This window comes from Tamandua tetradactyla, chromosome 9 (assembly GCF_023851605.1).
Source record: "Tamandua tetradactyla isolate mTamTet1 chromosome 9, mTamTet1.pri, whole genome shotgun sequence".
In the NCBI taxonomy this organism is placed as follows: domain Eukaryota; kingdom Metazoa; phylum Chordata; class Mammalia; order Pilosa; family Myrmecophagidae; genus Tamandua; species Tamandua tetradactyla.
This window is the reverse complement of record NC_135335.1, coordinates 36889800-36911169: the sequence shown is the minus strand read 5'-3', so window position 1 is coordinate 36911169 and position 21370 is coordinate 36889800. Positions and strand designations below refer to the sequence as shown.

Here is a 21370-nt window from a genome sequence, read left to right as displayed (position 1 = left end):
AATTTAGAAATAACAATTACAACTCCTAAATGTATGTGACTGTAGAGCTTACAATCTAGGACCCTTTATGAGGGGCCCCGACCTGATAACTCATGCTCTCGGTTTCAGTTCACCAAGTTTTTATATTATAGTTAATTCCATATGAGTGAGGCATGATAATATTTGTCTTTTTGTTTCTGACATTTCATTCACCATACTGTCCTTAAGGTTCATTCACCTAGTTGCATGCCTCACAACTTCATTCCTTCTTGCAGCCATTCAGTAGTCCACTGTAAGTATGCACCACAGTTTCCCCTTCCTTCCCTTAGTCATTTACCCTTAGACTGGCTCCATCCATTGTGGATTGTAGACATTGCCGCCATAAACACAGTGTGCAATTGTCTATTCGTGTGCCCACACTCAGTTCCTCCGGGTGCATACTGAGCAATGGGATTGCAGGTTCATGAAAACCCTACCCTGAGCCGTCTGTGGAACCACTGCACTGCCCTCTAATTGGCTGCACTTCTCAGTTTCCCTACTTGCAGTGAATAGGTACATCTCTTCATATTTTCTCTAGCACTTGTTTCTCTCTGTTCATTTTTAAACAATTTTATGTGCACACTATAGAATCCAACCTAAGTAAATATACATGCCTTCATCACCATAATCTATATGAAGACATTTCCTTTTCTTCCTCATAGAATCCATAGGGCACTCCCTCCCCCTGCCATTGACATTTTAGTTTTGACCTATAATGCCTTTGTTACATTCAGTGGAAACATGTTACAATGTTACTGTTGACTGTAGACCTTAGTTTGCATTGATTGTACTTTTTCCTATATACCATTAATTTTCAACCTCTTGCAATGTTGACATTCATTTGCTCTTACTCATGCAAAAACGTTTTTATATTGTACAGTTAATCACCAGCATTGTCCACTCTAGGCATTCCTAAGTTATACCATCTCAGTCTTTGTCTTTTTTCTTTCCTTCTGGTTTCATACTTGCCCATCGCCCTTTTCTCTCAGTAATACTCACTTTTTTTTTTTTTTTTTTTTTTTTTTTTTTTTTTAAAGAGGGAGGAAGGGAAGGAAAGACAGAGAGAAGGAAGGAAGGATGGAAGGAAGGAAGGGAAACATCTTTAAACATTTTCTTGTTTTATTGTATTTTGTTTGTTTGTTTGTTTTTTACATGGGCTGGGGCCGGGAATCGAACCGAGGTCCTCCGGCATGGCAGGCAAGCACTTTGCCCGCTGAGCCACCGCGGCCCGCCCAGTAATACTCACTTTTATCCTCATTCAGTGTACTTATGTTATTGCGCTGCAATCAGGTAATATCGTGCTATCCATTTCTGATTTTTTACAGTCAATTCTGTTGCACAGTCTGTATTCCTTCAGCACCAAATGCCCAATCTCTACCCTATTTGTATCTCCTGACAAACTGTGTTCTTAACTTCAACTCTCAAAGTTCACTCATTAGTGTTAGTTTATATTAGTGAGACCAAACAGTAGTCCTCCTTTTGTTTCTGGCTAACTTCACTCAGTATAATGTCCTCATGGTTCATCCATGTTGTTACATGCTTCATGACTTTATTCTCTCTTACACCTGTGTAGTATTCCATCATATGTATTTACCAGAGCTTGTTTAGCCACTTATCTGTTGATAGACATTTGGGCTGTTTTCATCTCTTGGCAATCATAAATAATGCTGCTTACAAACACTGGTGTACAAATGTCCATTTGTGTTCTTGCTCTCAGGTCCTCTGAAAATATACCTAGTAATGGGATTGCTGGATCGTATGGCAGTTCTATACTTAGCTTCCTGAGGAACTGCCCTGCTGCCTTCCAGAGCAGTTGTACCATCTTACATTCCAACCAACAGTGGATAAGTGTCCTTCTTTCTCCACATCCTCTCCAGCACTTGTTGTTTTCTTTTGATAATGGCCGTTCTAGTGGCTGTCTGATGTTATCTTATTTTGGTTTTGATTTGTATTTTCCTAATAGCCGGTGAAGTTGAGCATCTTTTCATATGCTTTTTAGCCATTTATATTTCCTCTTCTGAGAAGTGGATGTTCATGTGTTTTGCCCATTTTTTAATTGGGTTGTTTGTCTTATTGTTGTTGAGTTGAAGAATCTCTTTAAATACTCTGGATACTAAACCCTTATCTGATATGTGGTTTCCAAATAGTGTTTCTCATTGTGTAGGTTGCATTTTTACTTTCCTCACAAAGTTCTTTGATGCACAAAAGTGTTTAATTTTGAGGAGATCCCATTTATCTTTTTCTTTTTTCAATGCTCATGCTTTGGGTGTAAGGTCTAGGAAACTGCCTCCTATTACAAGATTTATAAGATATTTCCCTACATTTTCTTCTAAAACTTTTATGGTCTTAATTCTAATGTTTAGGTCTTTGATTCATTTTGAGTTAATTTTTATTTAGGGTGTGAGATATGGATCCTCTTTCATTCTTTTGCATATGGATATCCAGTTCTCCAAACACCATTTATTAAAGAGGCTGATTCTGTCCCAGTGAGTTGTCTTGACTGCCTTATCAAAATTCAGTTGTCCATAGATGAGAGGATCTATTTCTGAACACTCTGTTTGATTCCATTGGTCAGTATATTTATCTTTATGCCAATATGATGCTCTTTTGACCACTGTAGCTTTGTAACATGCTTTAAGGTCAGGTAGTGCCAGACCTTTCACTTCATTTTTCTTTTGCAAGATATTTTTAGCTATTCGGGGCACCCTTCCCTTCCAAATAAATTTGGTTATTGTTTTTTCTATTTCTGCAAAGTGAGTTATTGGGATTTTAATTGGTATTACATTGAATCTATAAATCAATTTGGGTAGAATTGACATTTTAACTATATTTAGTCTTCCAATCCATGAATATGGTATGTCTTTCCATTTATTTAGGTCTTCCATGATTTCTTTTAGCAATTTCTTGTAGTTTTCTGTATATAGGTCTTTAGTATCCTTAGTTAAATTTGTTCCTAAATATTTTATTATTTTGATTGCTGTTGTAATTGGAATTTTTTTCTTGATTTCCTCCTCAGATTGCTCATTGCTGTGTATAGAAACATTACCTATTTTTGGGTGTTGATCTTGAACCCTGCCACTTTGCTGTACTCAATTATTATCTCTAGTAGCTTTTCTGTAGATTATTTGAGATTTTCAACATATAGTATCATGTCATCTGCAAACAGAGAGAGTTTTACTTCTTCCTTTCCAATTTGGATGCCTTTTATTTCTTTTTCTTGTCTAATTGATTTGGCTAGAAGTTCCAGCACAATGTTGAATAACAGTGGTGACAGTGGGCATCCTTGTCTTGTTCCTGATATTACAGGTAAAGCTTTCAGTCTTTCCCCATTGAGGATGATGTTAGCTGTGTTTTTTTCCATATATCCCCATATATCCCATATCATGTTCTCTTCTATTCCCATCATTTGAAGTGTTTTCATCAAGAAAGGATGTTAAATTTTGTCAGATGCCTTTTCTGCATTAATTGAGATGATCATGTGGTTTTTCTGCTTTGATTTTATTGATGTCGTGTATTATATTATTCGAGTTTCTTATACTGGTCCAGCCTTGCATACTTGGAATACACCCCACTTAGTCATGCTGTATTATTTAAATGTCTGCTGAATTTGATTTGTAAGTATTTTGTTAAGGACTTTTACATCTGTATTCATTAAAGAGATTGGTCTGTAATTTTCTTGTAGTATCTATGTCTGGCTCTGGTACTAGGGTGATATTGGCTTCATAGAATGAGTTAGGTAGCTTTCCCTCCTCTTCAGTTTTTTTTAAGAGTTTGAGTAGAATTGGTACTAATTCTTTCTTAAATGCTTGTTGGAATTCACATGTGAAGACATCCTGTCCTGGACTTTTCTTTTTTGGGAGCTTATTCTTGACTGATTCAGTTGCTTTATTTGTGATTGGTTTGTTGAGGTCATCTATTTCTTCTTGAGTCAATGTTGGTTGTTCATGACTGTTTTAGTCTGCCACAGCTGCCAGAATGCAACACACCAGAGATGGATTGGCTTTTAATAAAAGGGGATTTATTTAGTTAAAAACCTATAGTTCTTCAGAGGAAAGGCAGCTTACTTTCATCTGAGGTTTGTTCTTAGATGGGAAGGCACAGGGTGATCTCTGCTGGCCTTCTCTCCAGACCTTTGTGTTCTAACAGTTTTCCCAGGGGTGATACCTTTCTGCATTTCCGAAGGCTGCATCTCTAAAGGCCTGGGCTGAGCTGCGAGTGATGAGATAAGGTGTGCTGAGCTGCTTGGGCTGTGCTGCATTGAGCTCTCTCTCATTTAAGCATCTAGCCAATTATATCAGCATCATTCATTCCAGCAGGCATGCCCCCTAGCCAACTGCAGATGTAATCAGCAACAGATGAGCTTCACATGCCATTGGCTCATGGCCACAGCAACAGAACTAGGCACCTTCACCTGGCCAAGTTGACACCTGAACCTAACTACCACAATGCCTTTTTAGGAAGTTGTCCATTTCATCTACGTGGTTTATTAGCATATAGTTTTTCATAGTATCCTTTCATTACCTCCTTTATTTCTGCAGGGTGAGTGGTTATGTCTCCTCCTCAATTTCTGATTTTATTTCTTTGCATCCTTTTTCTTGTTTTTGCCAACCTAGCTAAGGATCTATCAATTTTATTGATTTTCTCAAAGAACCAACTTCTGGTTTTGTTGATTTTCTCAATTATTTTCATATTCTCAATTTCATTTATTTCAGCTCTAATCTTCGTTATTTCTTTCCTTTTGTTTGCCTTGGTATTATTTACTGTTCTTTCTTTAGGCATTATTTTACTGTTCTTTCTCTTTCAAGCGAATGGTTAATTCCTGATTTTTGCTCTTCTTTTTTAATATAGGCATTTAAGGCAATAAATTTCCCTCCCAGCACTGCCTTTGCTGCATCCCACAAATTTTGATATGTTATTTTTTCATTTTCATTTCAAGACCTTGAGATATTTACTGGTTTCTCTTGTAGTTTCTTCATTGAATCATTGGTTAACCTTTTTTTTAAAATCATTTTTTTGAAAATGAATAGTTTCTTTCTGCCCAAGTCTTTTTCCTAGAGGAAAATGAAGTCCAGTGAAAAGAGGAAGGCAAAACAACATGAATGTGGCAGTGTTAGAGGTAGTGAGTGTTTGATTTGATTGCAGCTGTGGTTAGGATAAACAGGAATTATGAGTTAATCCTGGAGTTGTAGATTGGGATCAGATAAGGAGAACCTTGGATGCAAAGCTCAGATTTTTACTTTGTCCTGTAGTCAGTGGCGAGCCGAGAAGGTTTTGGCACAGGGTAATACTTTAATTAGGAAATTTATCTGGAGGCAGTGTAGAAGATGGGAGGAAGAAGAAATTTTGCAGGCCTGGAGACCAGTTAGAAGGAGGTTTTAGTTTTCCTTCTGTGAGCTACAGGAGACTTGAAAGAGGATCATGGCAGTGAAGAAGAAGGAATGGATATAAGGTTGTCACAGAATGTGGTGTTCTTGGACCTTATCACTCTCAATATATCAGCTCTCTTAGGGGTTTGTTCTTCCTGTAAACTTTTTTTTTTAAATAAACAAATTACCTCTAAGATACCACTCCAATCCTTATATTGATTTGTTTTTTTAAAAATAGTTTGAAATACTATAATAAATAGAAAATAGGGATGCATAATACTGGAGATGTATCAGCCATCTTCATCTGTTGAAGACAAAATTTGAAGTACAACTAGCACTGTTGAAGGAGCCAAAGTACCTGAGAGAGGGTAGCTTAAAGCTCTGGACTCACCAAAAAATATATTAACTGTGTATCTGGAAGCTAACCTCACTATAGCACTGAATATTACCACCCATAAAAACAATTAAAAAAGATCAAATTGCCAGGAGACTTTTATTGACAGTATTTTTAAGTCAAAGTTTAAAAATACCTGATGATTACTCAAACTAAGCCACAAGGCAAGCCCTATAACAAGTTACACAGAGTGTGAATTAATAACTTAAATGTGATATGGTTAATGTAATGCACGCTGAATTTCTGAATGATGTCAGTATTCTAGCAACAGTGATGACATTCCATTGTTGTAAACGCAGCACATGCTGATCTACACATTACTTTGAAGTATACGTGCTAAAGAAAATACTTCTATATACACAGAAGTACTTGTATGTTTCCGTATTCTATGTGCAAATTTTAAATGGTGTAGGTTTATAATTAAACCTGTATTTAACAAATGCTTTCTGACTTCTAAATGTTAATGATGAAAGCACTTCCTAAATGTGAACAATCTTAGTTGTAGGTAAGTGACATTGGTTCTTCTTTCTGCTCGATGTGTGGTGAACTTTATATGTCATTAATTCCTGAGATACAGTTGTTTCTGGACCATACGGCTTACATGCCATTCTTTCAAAGACAGCTCCATCTGCTTAACAACTTCATTGAAAAACAAGCTGAGGGTGACAAGCTGAGAGTGAAGAAGTGAGCGAAATTCAAAAGAAATTGAAAAATGCAAGGTATAATTTCTTGGGTAGCCAGGTAGACCTGGGCTAAAACGCCAAATAGTCTCCAAATGATTAAAAAAGTCTCCCATCTTGTACAGGATGCCTTTACCACATGTGGTTTCACCAAGGTTGCTATTGATGTATATCGCTCCAACATGGGTAGAAACCCAATTTCTAATTGTGTTCTGTTTCTAATTGTTAAAGACAGGTTTAATCTCTGTTTTGGTATTACATCTGATTTTTTGCACCAAGGAACAAAATGCTTATAATCTTCTATTCCTGATACCACGTTATTCATTTCCTGTATAGAATATCCTAGAGTTCTTCTCCCTGAATATTCTTTTCTTTTGTTTATTAATGATGCAGTAATTTTTTTTAACTTTTATTAATTAAAAAAGAATTAAGCAAAACATTAAGATATCATTCCATTCTACATATACAATCAGTAATTCTTAATATCATCACATAGTTGCATATTCATCATTTCTTAGAACATTTGCATCGATTTAGAAAAAGAAATAAAAAGACAACAGAAAAAGAAATAAAACGATAACAGAGAAAAAAAAGATTATACATACCATACCCCTTACCCTTCGCTTTCATTTACCACTAGCATTTCATACTAAATTTGTTTTAACATTTGTTCCCCCTATTATTTATTTTATTCCATATGTTCTACTCTTCTGTTGATATAGTAGCTAAAAGGAGCATCAGACACAAGGTTTTCACATTCACAGAGTCTCATCGTGAAAGCTATATCATTGTCCAATCATCATCAAGAAACATGGCTACTGGAACACAGCTCTACATTTTCAGGCAGTTTCCTCCAGCTTCTCCGCTACATCTTGAACAACAAGGTGATATCTACTTAATGCATACGAATAACCTCCAGGATAACCTCTCAACTCTGTTTGGAATCTCTCAGCCATTGACACTTAGTCTCATTTCAGTCTTCCCCCTTTGGTCGAGAAGGTTCTCTCAATCCCTTGATGTTAATTCTCAGCTCATTCTGGGGTTTTTCTCAGTCCCTTGATGCTGAGTCTCAGCTCATTCCAGGATCTCTGTCCCACGTTGCCAGGAAGGTCCACATCCGTGGGAGTCATGTCTCACGCAGAGAGGGGGAGGGTGGTGAGACTGCTCATCATGTTGGCTGGAGAGAGAGGCCACAATGATGCAGTAATTTTGAAGAAAATTCTTGCATATATCTCCTTAGGCACAACTGAGGTATGTAGTGGAAGAGTTCTGCTCACCCAGTATACTACAGGAAACTTTGAAACTTTGTTTCAGTTTTGGGTTACTGTGAATAATGATGCCATGAATAAATCTTGTATATGTCTTTTGGTGGATATAAGCTCTTTTTTCTCTTGGATATATACCCAGAAGTGGAATTTCCTTGGTCATAGGGCATATGTATATTCAGCTTTAGTAGATACTACTGAACAGCTTTCCAGAGTGGTTGTACAAGTTTATACTCCCACCAACAGTGCATGAGAGTTCTTCACCAACACTTGGTAATGTCAGTATTTTAAATTTCAGGGGCTTTTATGTTATAAGAAACTTAAAAAGAAAGCGATATGCCTGACATAAAGAAAGAAGGAAACTACCGGTTATTTAATACCTGCTGTATGCCATGTACTACATGATCTCATTTAATCACTGTAATACCCATATCAACTGTGAGATGAGTAGTACTGTGGTGACTTTACAAGCCAGAAAAACAGATTCACAGGCTAAACAGGAAGCTCATAATTGCCATCCTGAATGCAACTTAGATCCCCTTGAATCCAAATCATTCCCATCACAGTTTATGGGTAAGAGGTTTTATTTATTTTTATTATTTGTGTATGTGTGTGTGTGTGAATGGAGGGGCCTCTTCCTGATGATTCTGAAAGCCCTTCATAGAGGTGGCCCTTTTTTGAGATTGAATACTTCGTTGGCACTGAATCTGAGTTGTGCAAACAGCAGCCTCCCAACCAGACTCCACCCCCCCACCCCCTCAATCCTGTGCTCTCACTGCTTCCCCACTGAATCATTTAGCAGCTAGTCATTAAGACTGTCTCAAGGTAGATATTTTATTGCCATATTCTCTACTCCAGCTGGCAGGCTGATGGAAGAAGCTCCCATTTGAATTTTTAAGACTATCCATGCCTCTCTTATTTCTCTCTCTCACGAGTTTTCTTCATGTAGGTTTTTTCCACCAACAGTAGGAAGACAAGAATGCCAAGTGATAAAAAGAGCTGAAAGACAGGAGACCTAAGTCCTGGCCCTATTACTAAATTGTTATGTCATCTTGAATATCTCATTTTCCTTCTCTTGGCCTAGGTTTCTTAATTTATAATTATAAAAAGAGGGATTTGGACTGGGATTAGTGGTTCCTTAGACCATCCTGAGGGGCTACTGTGTAAGAGCCAAGTAGGAGATACTTTAACTGTCCTATTTCTTATTACAACCAGAACAGCTCTGATTTTGTTTGTTGTAATGAGCTTTCTCCTAAGATATTAGTTTAAGCAAAGGATTTTGTGACAAATACATGCTTGGAATCCACCAGACTAGTTGATTTCTACTAAGAACCTATCTACTTCATGACAGATTATGAATGGCAAAACGTAAATCAGAAAAATTTTCACCCTTAATATTTTCTTCATATATATAAAAAATATGGTGTTTGGCCACCATAGGGGAATGGAGGAGCTAAAATTAATTTTGCCTAAGGGAGGAGTTTGGGAAAGGGTTGATAAAGGAGGCATCACCTAAGCTGGACTTTAAGGAAGAGTAGAAGTTTACTACATGGGTAAGGACAGTAGGGGAATAAGGCATTTCAGCTAGAGGAATGAGGCAGGAAGGCATGAGAATACGCTGAGATTTTGGAAATGTTGCATTCTTGGAGTGGATATTGTGTATGATGAAAAGTGGAAAGAGTAAGGAATGCTAAGAGATGACGTTGGAAGGGTCGTTAGGCCAGTTTGTAAAGAAACTTGAATGTTAGAATGATGAGGATCAATGAAGAATGTAAATGTCATTTGAATTAATACTGCCTAAAAATGTGAAATTTGGATTACTATAGACTCAGGATCCCTGATCCACACAGTAGAGTTTGGATGGTTGCTATGGTAGTGGTGATGCTCCCAAAGTCAGAAATGACTCGTCTTAGGGAGAGGCTTGGTGACCTGGGATCTACATTTATTTCTTCCTAATTATCTTAGGGTACCAGATATGTGTGTAATGCTCACATAAAACAAAAGGGTAGAGGAGTAGGGGAGGTTATGCTGATGGACAGCAAGTCTCCACACTATAAACTCAGTGGTGTCCTTGCCATTCAAACACATCACTAGAGATGAAAATGGCAAGATTGTAATTTTACCTCCTGTGAGTAAAATTAGAGTCGGCTTTGTGGCTCAGCCTTACAGCGTCTCTGCATGATGGACCCCCTTATTCTAACCCCAGAAACATATGTTTATTTGAAATGCATTACATTTGTGGTAATTGGAACAATGTGCTTTTTCATTCTCTTGTCAAACACCTGTCTGCTTGCCTAGATAGCTTCAGGGGAGCCTGCCACCATAAGCCTGTGAATTGCATTAGGCTGGGAAACAGGTTCCCAATTAAACACGTCTGATGGATTTCTTGCTCACTCACCCTCCTTTTTATAATCTGTGACTTTGGAGATGTCGTGGTCCCTTGAGATTCTTATGATGGTTGAAGAAAAGTTTCAGATTGGGTCATATTACCTGGTCAGTTGGGGCCAATGTTAGCGTCATCTATTTTTTTTTTTTTTTACAAAGGCATAAGAAGAAATAAACTGGCATTGATTAAAACCTACTATGACAAGGCATCTTACACACATTATAAACATACATCTCATTATACCTTCAAGGAGGTATTGTCTCCTTACATTTGAGCAAATGGTTAAGTAACTTCCCCAAAGTTTCATACAGCTAGAAAGTGCTGAGTGAGGATTTAAACCTTGGGCTATCTGAATTCACAACCCATGTTGATTTAGTTTCTTGGTTGCTATAAAACAAATACCATGCAAGGGATTGGCTTAAACAATGGGAATATATTAGCTCATGGTTTTGAGGGTAGAAGTCCAAAATCAAGGCATCATCAAGACAATGCTTTCTCCCAGAACACCATAATGTTCTGGGGCTGATTGCTCGTGGTTCTTGATCCTTGGCTTTTCTGTCACATGGCAAAGCATATGGTAGCTTCTCCTGGCTTCTCTGGGTTCTGCTGATTTCTGGCTTCTTCCCATTGTTTTCTCTCTGTTGTCTGAATTTCATTCTGTGTATATAGAGAACTCTAATAATAGGATGAGACCCATCCTGATTCAGTTGGTCCATACCTTCTTCCTGTCTACAACGGGCTCATGCCCACAGTAATAGATTGAGATTAAGAAGGTGTTTTTCTGGGGTACATAACTCCAAATCCACACACATGCTTTTTCCACTTCATGACTCTGAAAGCCAAATGATTTGACTGTTAGAGTCACAGCAATTTCATGGCTTAGTGGAAAAAAATTTAGGGATGGTCAGGGTCAGAAAAGGGGTTCTGGAGAATTAACACAATCAGAAGAGTAACCTTTATGAAATTAGCAAAGTAAAGGGCTATAAGTAATTCTTCATTTTGGCAATGAGACAGATTACACTGTGGACGGTGATGAGTTTAGATAATTTCTAGCTATGTGGCAGAGGTGGGAGTGACAGACTGACATGATATGTAACTGGGGCTTTTAAAAATTGAAATATAATTAACAGACCATAAAACCCTTTTGAAGTATACAATTTGGTGGTTTTAGTACATTCACAAGGTTGTGCAACCATCACCACTAATTCCAGAACATTTTCATCATTCCAAAAAGAAACCTCATACCTATTAGTAGCCAGTCCCCAGTCCCACCCCCCCATTGCCAGCCCCTGGTACCACTAATCTACTTTCTGCCTCTATGATGTGCCTATTCTGGAAATTTCATAAAAATGGAGTCACATAATAGGTGGTATGTGGTCTTTTGTATATTGCTTCCTCCACTTAGCATAATCTTTTCAAGGTTCATCCATGTTGTGGCATGTATCAGTACTTCATTCTTTTTAAAATTTCTTAAAAATTTTTAAAGTGGAGATACATATGTATATATAAACACATATACATATACATACACATATACATCTATAACATAAAATTTCCATTCTGAGCTTTGTAAGTGTTGTGCTGCCATCACTGCTATCCATTATTACATTATTAAAACTTTTTATCACCCCAAACAGAAGCTCTGTACCTAATAAGCAATAATTCCTCATTCCCTCCTCCCCCAAGGCCCTAATAACCTCCAATCTACTTTGTCTGTATGAATTTGCTTATTCTAGATTTTATATAAATGGAATCCTAGTATTTTGCCCTAATGTAGGTAGTTTATTTTACTCAGCATTATGTTTTTGAAGTTCATTCATATTCTAGCATGTATCAAAACTTCATTTCTTTTTATGGCTGAATAATATTCCATTATATAGGTATACCAAAAGCAAAGTATGTCATGATTTATTTCTGATAAATCTAGCTTTATGGGCACAGGGACAGAACTGGATCTGCTGTGGATATCAGGCCAGGAGTTTAGGATAGGGAGAAAGAAACCCAAATTTTTCTTAGTTGTATGGCCATCCTTTTTTAGGATCAGGTAGGATCAGACCTTAACCTTAAATTAGAGCTATCTTTAAATCATTGGCCATACCAATGATTAATGTACAAGAAGACAGGTTTCCTGCCTTTAAAGGGTTAATGGTCTAGTGTGGATGACACACGAGCTGTTCCATGGGGTTCTGGACCTCTAACAGTGGCCCACTTTAGCTAGGTTAGCCCTGGTGTTGGGAGAGCCTGCAATACTCATTGTACACTTAGTTCAGTAATGATAAAGGATAGAGTGATTATGTATTAAGTATGCCAGTGTGGGACACAAATTGGCAGTTTGGGAGATTTGTACCCAAGTTTGAGGAGTAGAGACTCCATGGACATACAGTGGTTAAGTTATCAAAAACTAAGATTTGGTAGGGATTCAGTTTCCCAAAGATGATTGGAATTTGATGGGAGATGGGCTGGAAATTGCGGCTTCCCAGACAGAAAAGGAAGGTGAAGGTAGATTTTGGAGTGGAAAAATAGGAGTTAGCAGAATTTTGGATTAGGGAATTAATCTGATTTTGTTCTAGGAGAGAAAGGTAAATTCAAAATTTTTCAGCATAGCAATTACCTCTGATGGAGGCCAGGGTGAAGCAGGAGGGGTGATGCAGAGCTTGAATGGTATTGACAAGTCCGGTTTCTTGAAGTGAGTGTGGGTCCATGAGTATTCATTTTATTACTATGCTTTATAACATACATATATCACCAGCTTAAAAATATATCTAATATTTTGTTTTAAAAAAGAGAAAGGGGATAAAAGGAACAAAGATGGAGGGTTAAAGGAAGGGAATTAGTGACGGGAAGGCTAGGCACCCTTTGCTGAATGTAGGTCATATTGTAATCATTGAGCCCATTTGGAGTCACTAGGGAAATATTTGCTCCTCTATTCTCTTCCACTACCTATAATTGAGAGGTAATTTCTTAGAGCTGAGGGTTGGGAAGAGGAGAAAAATGAAGCTTTGAAACAGATTTTGTTTCTACTTTTCAGAGGAGAAAGGAGAAGGTGTGGGAGTGGGAGCTCATGTGTCCAGGCATCAGCGTTGGCAGACAACTTCTTCAGAACAGATGGAGTGAGGATTTCATCACCTGACAGACTGACTCAGACCTGCCTCCCTGCAGCCAGCCGCTACTGAGGATGGCCTGAATCTCTGTTAAAGCTGCAGGATAGTGTCATCCCTCCTTTCCCTCCAGCAGTGCTTAACTCTGAACTTCCCAGAGAGAGAGCTGCCCAGACTCAAACAGACCAAATGTTCCTTTAAGGAGCTGATGTTTTTGACCTCCGTTGTTTGCAGGGACAGTGGCTTTGGTGAAATATGGGTACTTTTTAGGCCAAAATGTTTAAGCAGAGGCTATATGACCCAATCCATGTTGTTTTCAGAGATCATTTTTATATTGGATTGGAGCTTATCTATGAGTCCTCCAAGCTTCTCTTCTGCACTGAGATTCTAAGAGATGTGATATGCAGACTTCCAGGTATTAGTTTAGTGAGGTTAACACAGGAAACAATTCTGGGAAAGGCTTAGAAATGCTGCTAAGAAGTAAACAGCTTTCCATAAATTATGGATCTTTCTGCCAGTCATGAATTTTGCAGCCAGTGAAGATGAGCATGCTCTGGATTAGGACCACAGCCTTTTTGTTGGTGTCCCTTGTCTTTTGTCTCTCCCCTGCCAATCTAGACTGTAAATGCTGCCAGCCTCTGTATTCCTAAAATCCTGCTTTCATCATGGCTTTTGCCATTCAGGTACCTCCAGGAGCTGCCACTCTGCATCAGATCTAGGCAATACTGTCTAGCTTTGAAATCTGTTATATCTATTTTATTTCTTATCATCTTCCCCAGCATTCACATCTATTTCTTATGATCTTCCCCAGCATTCACCATCTGCTCGTTAGGCCAGTCTTCTCTCTGTTCCCCTTATATTCCCTTGCTCAAAACATTCATTCCTTTCTTTTCTGGCTAAATCCTACCTGTTCTTCAAGGCTTTAGTTCAGATTTCTAAATCCTTCACTTAGCATTGATCACTGTCTTTTCTGCTATAGCAAACAGTAATTTCCAAATGATTTGGTCCTCAATTATTTTCCAATTTTTATTTTAGAGTTGGACCATGAGCCCTTTGAAGTCACAGACGATATTTTCTTTCTCTTATTTCCCCATGGTATTTAAAATGGGGCTCGTCACATATCAGTGCATTTTGTTAAATAATTCACATAGAAAGTTTTGTAAATAATAACTTATATTCATGTATCATTTTAGAGCTCATTATGAGCTCTAAATGATCATTTAGAGTTCAAAATGCTGGAGCCTAAGTTTTCGGGTCTGTTGAAAATGTTGACTTGCCCCAGGTTAAGCACAATTTTCCCTGAAGGATTTGTAGAGATTGTTACTCATTACCATGGAAAAAAAATGCTGGGAGCTTTATGAAAAGGTAATGTCCTCTTGTGAACTAGACAGATTTAAGTCCTTGTAAGTATTTCAGACTTATAGATCTGAAGAAAGAAGGGAAGAAAAGTTAGTATTTATTAAAGGTCTCCTATGTACCAGACATGTTCTAGGTACTTTAATATTTTATTTAATCTCACAACAACATTATATGGATAGAGACTATTTATCCTTATTTTACTGGTCAGAAATATAAAGCCCAGAAGGATAAATAGAAAGCTCATCTCTTAGGAATATTCTTTCATTCTGTTTTCAGCCATATACTTTCTTTTGTTAATTGGCTGAGGGATTTTTTTTATGTGAACCAGAGTGACTGAGCACTTGTAAAAGGTGGATTAATCAAAGGCGGGTCAGAGGCAGAGGTCTTTCATATGGACTTCCTTCTGGGGTTAGACTTCAGCATCTGTCTCTCCCATCTCCCATCTTCTTATATTCACACCTCCTTCATGAAGCTTTCCTAGATTTCTTCCTACTAATATTCTTTCCCCCACCCTCTTCTCCTTTGCCTTCTTCTCCACTCTACCCTCTCATCTGAAAATCCCTAGCAGTTTATCTGTTTCAATTTTGTTACACTTACTACAGTCTCTCTTTTGTTATGTTGTTTGTGCCTGTGTCTTATTTGTGCAAGTATTTGTAGGCCTGTTGAGGATGAGGATCATGTCGTGTTCACTTTTATGTCTTTCATATTACCTATCAGGAATCCTTATTCATAACATTAGCTAATTAATTGAATTAATTAATTCAATTGTTAGTTAAATTTCTGTTTTTCTCCTCCTCCTCTCCTTCCACTTTCCAGGTTCTATTACCAAGCTTGAGAAGGTAGAGTTCATCTTTGATTTCTTCCTATCTTTCTTCTTACTGACATCATCTTCTCTCATGGTGTACCCCACACTTTCTCTGGGCCTTCCTGTCTGTCACTTAATTCTATACTGAAGGGATTGCTGAGCTCTGTTCTATATCACATTATAAAGAGATCTATCCTAGTTCTTTTACAATGCATTATAATTATGTTACATATCTGCCTCCCCAGTCAAACCACAAACTCCTCAAAGGGAAAGGTTTCTTCTTTCCCGTTTTTATACGTGAAATGCCTAGCATTTTGTTCCACATTGATTAAATGTGTTTGAATGAGTATATTTTTCCTTCCTAGTATGTCTGTATTTCCTTAGGAAAACTGGAAGAAGGCCTTCCAGATCCAATAGAATCTGGTAGAATTCTTTAAAATTTTGACGAGTAGCAAGGTAGAGGTCTGGGTTGGGGGCCTTTTGATTCCTCTAAGATTCATCCTTATAGATGATCCTCTATTAGGTATTTCTGGTCCTGCCATGTATGGATGGAAAGTAGATTATAAGACTGAGATCATCTTTTTTTTTTTTTTTTTTTTACGTGGGCAGGCACCGGGAACCGAACCCAGGTCCTCTGGCATGGCAGGCGAGCATTCTTGCCTGCTGAGCCACCGTGGCCTGTCCCTAAGATCATCTTGATAGATGATGCTGAAACTCCATATGGAGTAGGATTATTTCCTGGAGAGCTTTGTGCAGCTGTCTTTTTATGAACATAGCTTTTAATAGGCAAAGCAAAACATTTTAGGCTTCACATAATTCAGAGCTTATAGCTCATTGAGATCCTGTTTTATAGTTTATTCTTCCAGGAAAGTTAGCATGATATATAATAGAAAAAATATTGAATTGGGAGTCAAAATACAAGTTTTGACCTTGTGCTTGCTTTATCCTTGAAACCAGGGATGGGCATGTAGTTCATACCTTGCTAATGAGAGCATTGTATCCTTCTGACCATTGAGATTGATTTAGGCACGGGCATTGTGCTGGTCTGAAATGATGTATGGACCCTAGAAAAGCCATGTTTTAATCCTAATCCCATTTTGTAAAGGCAGCTGTTTCTTCTAAGTCCTATTCAGTATTTATGTTTGAAACTGTAATTAGATCATCTCCTTGGAGATGTGATTTAATCAAGAGTGGTTCTTAAATTGAATTAAGTTGAGACGTGTCTCCGTCCATTTGGGTGGCTCTTGATTAGTTTCTGATGTCCTATAAAGGAGGAAGCATTTTGGAGAATGAGAGAGATTCAGAGAGAACAGAGCAGAATGACACAGCCACAAGAAGCAGAGTCCACCAGCCAGTGACCTTTGGAGATAAAGAAGGAAAATGTCTCCTGGGGAGCTTCATGAAACAGGAAGCCAGGAGAAGAATCTAGCAGATGATGCCGTGCTTGCCACGTGCCCTTCCAGATAAGAGAGGAACCCTGACTGTGTTTACCATGTGCCTTCTCACTTGAGAGAGAAACCCTGAACTTCATTGGCCTTCTTGAACCAAGGTATCTTTCTCTGGATGCCTTAGATTGGACATTTCTATAGACTTGTTTTAATTGGGACATTTTCTTGGCTTTGGAACTGTAAACTAACATCTCATTAAATTCTCCTTTTTAAAAGCCATTCCATTTCTGGTATATTGCATTCCGGTAGCCAGCAAACTAGAACAGGCATAAATCTCAGTTTGGATCTATGGCTTTTTTTTTTTTCATGGGCAGGCACCGGGAATCGAACCCAGGTCTCCGGCATGACAGGTGAGAACTCTGCTGCTGCGCCACCACTGCCTGCCCTGATCTATGGCTTTTGATCCTTTTTTTTTTTTTTATCCTGGACTTGAACGTTGGAGGATGTCAGGGGCCCTCAGGGGAAGTTCTGCCTGGAAATGAAACCAAAATGGAGATGGAGAGCAACAAGGCTCTTGTTTGAACTCCTAAAATTTATTGAATTCAAAGCCTGAATTTTTCATGTATGTGAGTCAATAAGTTATTTTTTGGCATAGTTTACACTCACAGATTTAAGAGTCCGAACTGAAAAAATGACTTCAGACAAGCTTTTCTGAGCTTTATTTTCTCACCTTTAAAATGAATAGACTTGGCTGAAAAGTCGCTCAAGTGGTTGATTTACTTCTGTCTTGATACCTGTTTGAAATAAACTAAATATTTTTTTAATCAGAATAATTCAAATTGGTGTCCTAGATGTTTTTGGTATCACTGAATTGTCATTGTGTTTCCCCATAGTTAGATCTGGACTCTGTGGCCCTGATGCTTCAGTGAATTTATACAGTCATAGTGCTGTCTCTTACCTGCTGAATGTTTTCTAGCCTCTCGGAGTCTTAGTTTCCTGATACACCTCACGCAGTCAAATGGAGAAATGAAATCAGAAGCCAGGAGAACAATGTAATTTGAACCTTAAAGGTTAGGTGAGCTTCAGATGAGGAGAGGGGAGATAATTTGAATAGTAAAAGCAAAGGCAAAAAGAACGGGAATTCTTCTGTAACAGTCAAATTCGTTCAGACTCATGATAGGATATTATATTTCATTTTGTCTTTCCCACTCCACGAGTAGCTAGGATATTCAAAGATTTGAAAAATTATCCTTTTCTGCCCTTCCACTAGCTGCTTTTGGAGGAAGAGTGAACGCTACTGCCCCTCACTCTGCCGTCTTCCCCGGAAGTCCTTGGCGTCCCTTTTAACTACAAGTCTACGTCATCATGGTTCTTGTTGTGAACCACAGCACCTTTTTCCTATTGGGGAGTTAGAAAATACCTATCGTTCAGGATTTCTATATTTTTTATTATGCTCTCTGGCACTGAGTTTATAGAATCCATAGAGCTTTAGTGCTGAAAGAGATAAGAATAATATAGCAAATGCTTTTTTCCTTTTAAATAATTATTTGTTGAGAACCCACTATATGCCAGGTACTCTTCTGGGCATAGTGAACAAAATAAGCTCTCAGTGATCTCATATTTTAGAGCAAAGAAGTGGACAACAAACAAATAGAAACAAATACACAAGATAATTTTGAGAGTCATGCTATGAAGGGTAATAAAATATTATTTAAAATAATAAAATCTGGGATAGAGAATGGCAAGTTGGTATGTGTTTGGGTGGTAGTCAGGTGGAGGGACTAGGCTCACCCGGGATGTCCATTCTGAGAAGGTGACTTTTTTTGCTGAGACATAGTTAATTGGACAGAACCAACTGGGGAAATCTGAAAGAAAGATTGTTCCCAGCTAAGGTAAAAGCAAATACCAAGTCTCTAATGCAAGAAGAAACTTGCTTGTATGAGGAACAGAGTTGGGGTATGGAAATGGTGAGCAGAGCAGAGAATAGAAGTTAATAATTTTAAATTATTGATAAATAATGATGTGATATGCATTGTTCTAAGCTCTTAATTAAACATAATATATATATAATGTTTAATCCTCACAAATACCCTAGGAGAGAGACACAATTATCATTCCCATTTTATGAGTGAGGAAATTAAAGATTAGAGGTTAAGAAATGTACCCAAGGTTCTACAGCTAATAAGTGGCAGAGCCAGATTGTTAAAAATACTACTGTATGCCTTTGAGATGGTGCGGACCAGAAGTTCCCATCCTGGGCTCTCCAGGCTTCTAGAAATCTAGTCAGTGTCCCCTTTCAAACCAGTGTCTTTCCACTGTATGACCACCAGGAGGCATTATGTGTGCCGTAACGAAGCTGTGCTAAGATGAGGTTTAAAGGAAATTTACTGCACTTAATATTTAAGCTTGTGTGTGTGTGTTTTAGCTTCAATGACTGTTTAATGACTGAGATGCAATCATAATAAGTGGGAATTGTCAGACTTTTATCTTATGATCTTTTTTTGATGCAATAGAGTGTGGTAGAAAATAAAAAAATATATATTAGTTTCTACGCTGCCAGTAGGAATTTTTCTTGTAAAATTCAAAATGAGTTAAATAAGATGCTAAGAATGAGTGAGGAGAAAGGTATTTCATTTTTTATTGGAAAATAAATGGCTATACTGTTTTTCAGTTTAAATAGATGATTTCTTGTCCTTGGAGGATTCCATTGCTTAGAGAGATCACCACCTATGCCACCAGAATCAGTAACGATCATCTGAGGAGTGCTTCCATTTCACAAAGTACTTTCCCTTATGTTATTACACTCAGACAGAATTCATTCTTCCATCTTATGGGTTCCTGTAGTCCTATGCACATACCCCTGCACTCTACTGTAATTATTTATTTATGTCATTCATCCTTCACAATCCCTGCTCTACTGGAATCTTCAACAGTAGTGCTCATGGTGAGCTGATTGTGAGCCCTGTGGAGTTGGAGTACTGCATGCTGTGAGTCGTGGTGAGCTCAGGACTGCCTCCCTGAAGCACAAGAGAGAACTGTATAGAATTTGAGTCTGGTAGAGTTGTTAAGAAGAAAAAGCTAAAATCAGTTATGCTAAGAAATACAAATGAAGTTTGAATTTATAGTGTAGTGGGAAAAAAGCATATGGGATTTGAAGTTGGAAGGCCTGGCTTTCACTCCCTCCCCCCCATTTTATTAGACATTCATTCATTCTCAAAGTTCCCTATATGCCTCCTTTATAGTGATTATTACAACTGTAGTTAAATAATTATTTGTTTAATGGTTATATTTTCTACTAGGATATAAGCTTAATCAGGAAACAGACTGTCAGTATTCACAACTATATTCTCTGCACCTAGCATAGCAACTGATATGCTAAAGGTGCTCAATAAATATTTGCTGAATGGATAAATGAATGAATGACTGCTAAGTTGGAGGGGGTGGAATTCAAAGAGGCTTGATCAAATCTGGGCAGTTGAAAAAGGTTTCACTGAGGAAATTACATATAAACTATAACCTGAAGGATGAATAGGAGTTGACCAGCAAAGAATAAAGAGAAGAACATTCTGGGAGAAAGAACATCATCTGTGACGCTCCTGAAAGGGATAGAACATGATTAGTTTGAAGAAATAAATTCCTATGTGACTGGAATGTAGAGAGGAAGGATAGTTTGAAATGAGGCTGGAGTAAGCAGAAGCTAAATCTAGCAGAGACTTATAGGTTTTGCTAATAATTTTGCCTTTTATTCTAATAGAAATATCAAGTTATATAAAAGTTTAAAAAAAAGGAGAGCCATGATTAGATTTTCCTTTTAAAGTGACTCCTCTGGCTACAATCTAGTAGAGACTGGATTGTAGGAAGAGTGGATACCGAGAAACCATTAAAAGATGAGAGATGATGGTATCTTGTACAAATATAATGGCAGAAAATATAGAGATTAAATAATATAAGAAATATTTAATAGATCAGATTCCAGGGCTTGATGATTGATTAGATGGTTAGATGGGGGATGAAGGAAAGGTGTTCTAGTTTGCTAGCTGCTGTAATGCAATATACCAGAAACGGAGTGGCTCTTTAAAAGGGGAATTTTAATAAATTGCTAGTTTACAGTTCTAAGGCTGAGAAAATGTCCCAATTACAAGTCTATAGAAATGTCCAGTCAAATGCATCCGTCCAGGGAAAGATACCTTGGTTCTAGAAGGCCAATGAAGTTCAGAGTTTCTCTCTCAAGTGGAAGGGTACATGGTGAACACCGTCAGGGCTTCTCTCTCGGCTGAAAGGGCACATGGTGAATATGGCATCATCTGCTAGCTTTCTCTCCTGGCTTCTGGTTTCATGAAGCTCCCCGGGGGGCGTTTTCCTTCTTCATCTGCTTCGTGGTGCTGCAGCATTCTCTGCTCTCTCTGAGTCTCTCATTCTCCAAAATATTTCCTCTTTTATAGGACTCCAATAAACCAATCAAGACCCACCCACATGGGTGGAGACATGTTGTCACCTAATCCAATTTAACAACCACTCTTGACTAAATCACATCTCCAGGGAGATGATCTCATTACAGTTTCAAACATACAGTATTGAATAGAGATTATTCTACCTTTATGAAATGGGATT

The 21370-nt window shown here is 37.9% G+C and overlaps 1 protein-coding gene and 1 pseudogene across 2 annotated transcripts in view; one reads left to right on the top strand and one right to left on the bottom strand.

Moving 5' to 3' along the window:
* SYN2 (synapsin II) overlaps nucleotides 1-21370 on the top strand; it is a 228848-nt gene that overhangs the window by 27455 nt on the left and 180023 nt on the right. The gene's annotated exons all lie outside the window — the stretch shown is intronic.
* Nucleotides 6258-15464, bottom strand: LOC143646333 (coenzyme Q-binding protein COQ10 homolog B, mitochondrial pseudogene; annotated as a pseudogene).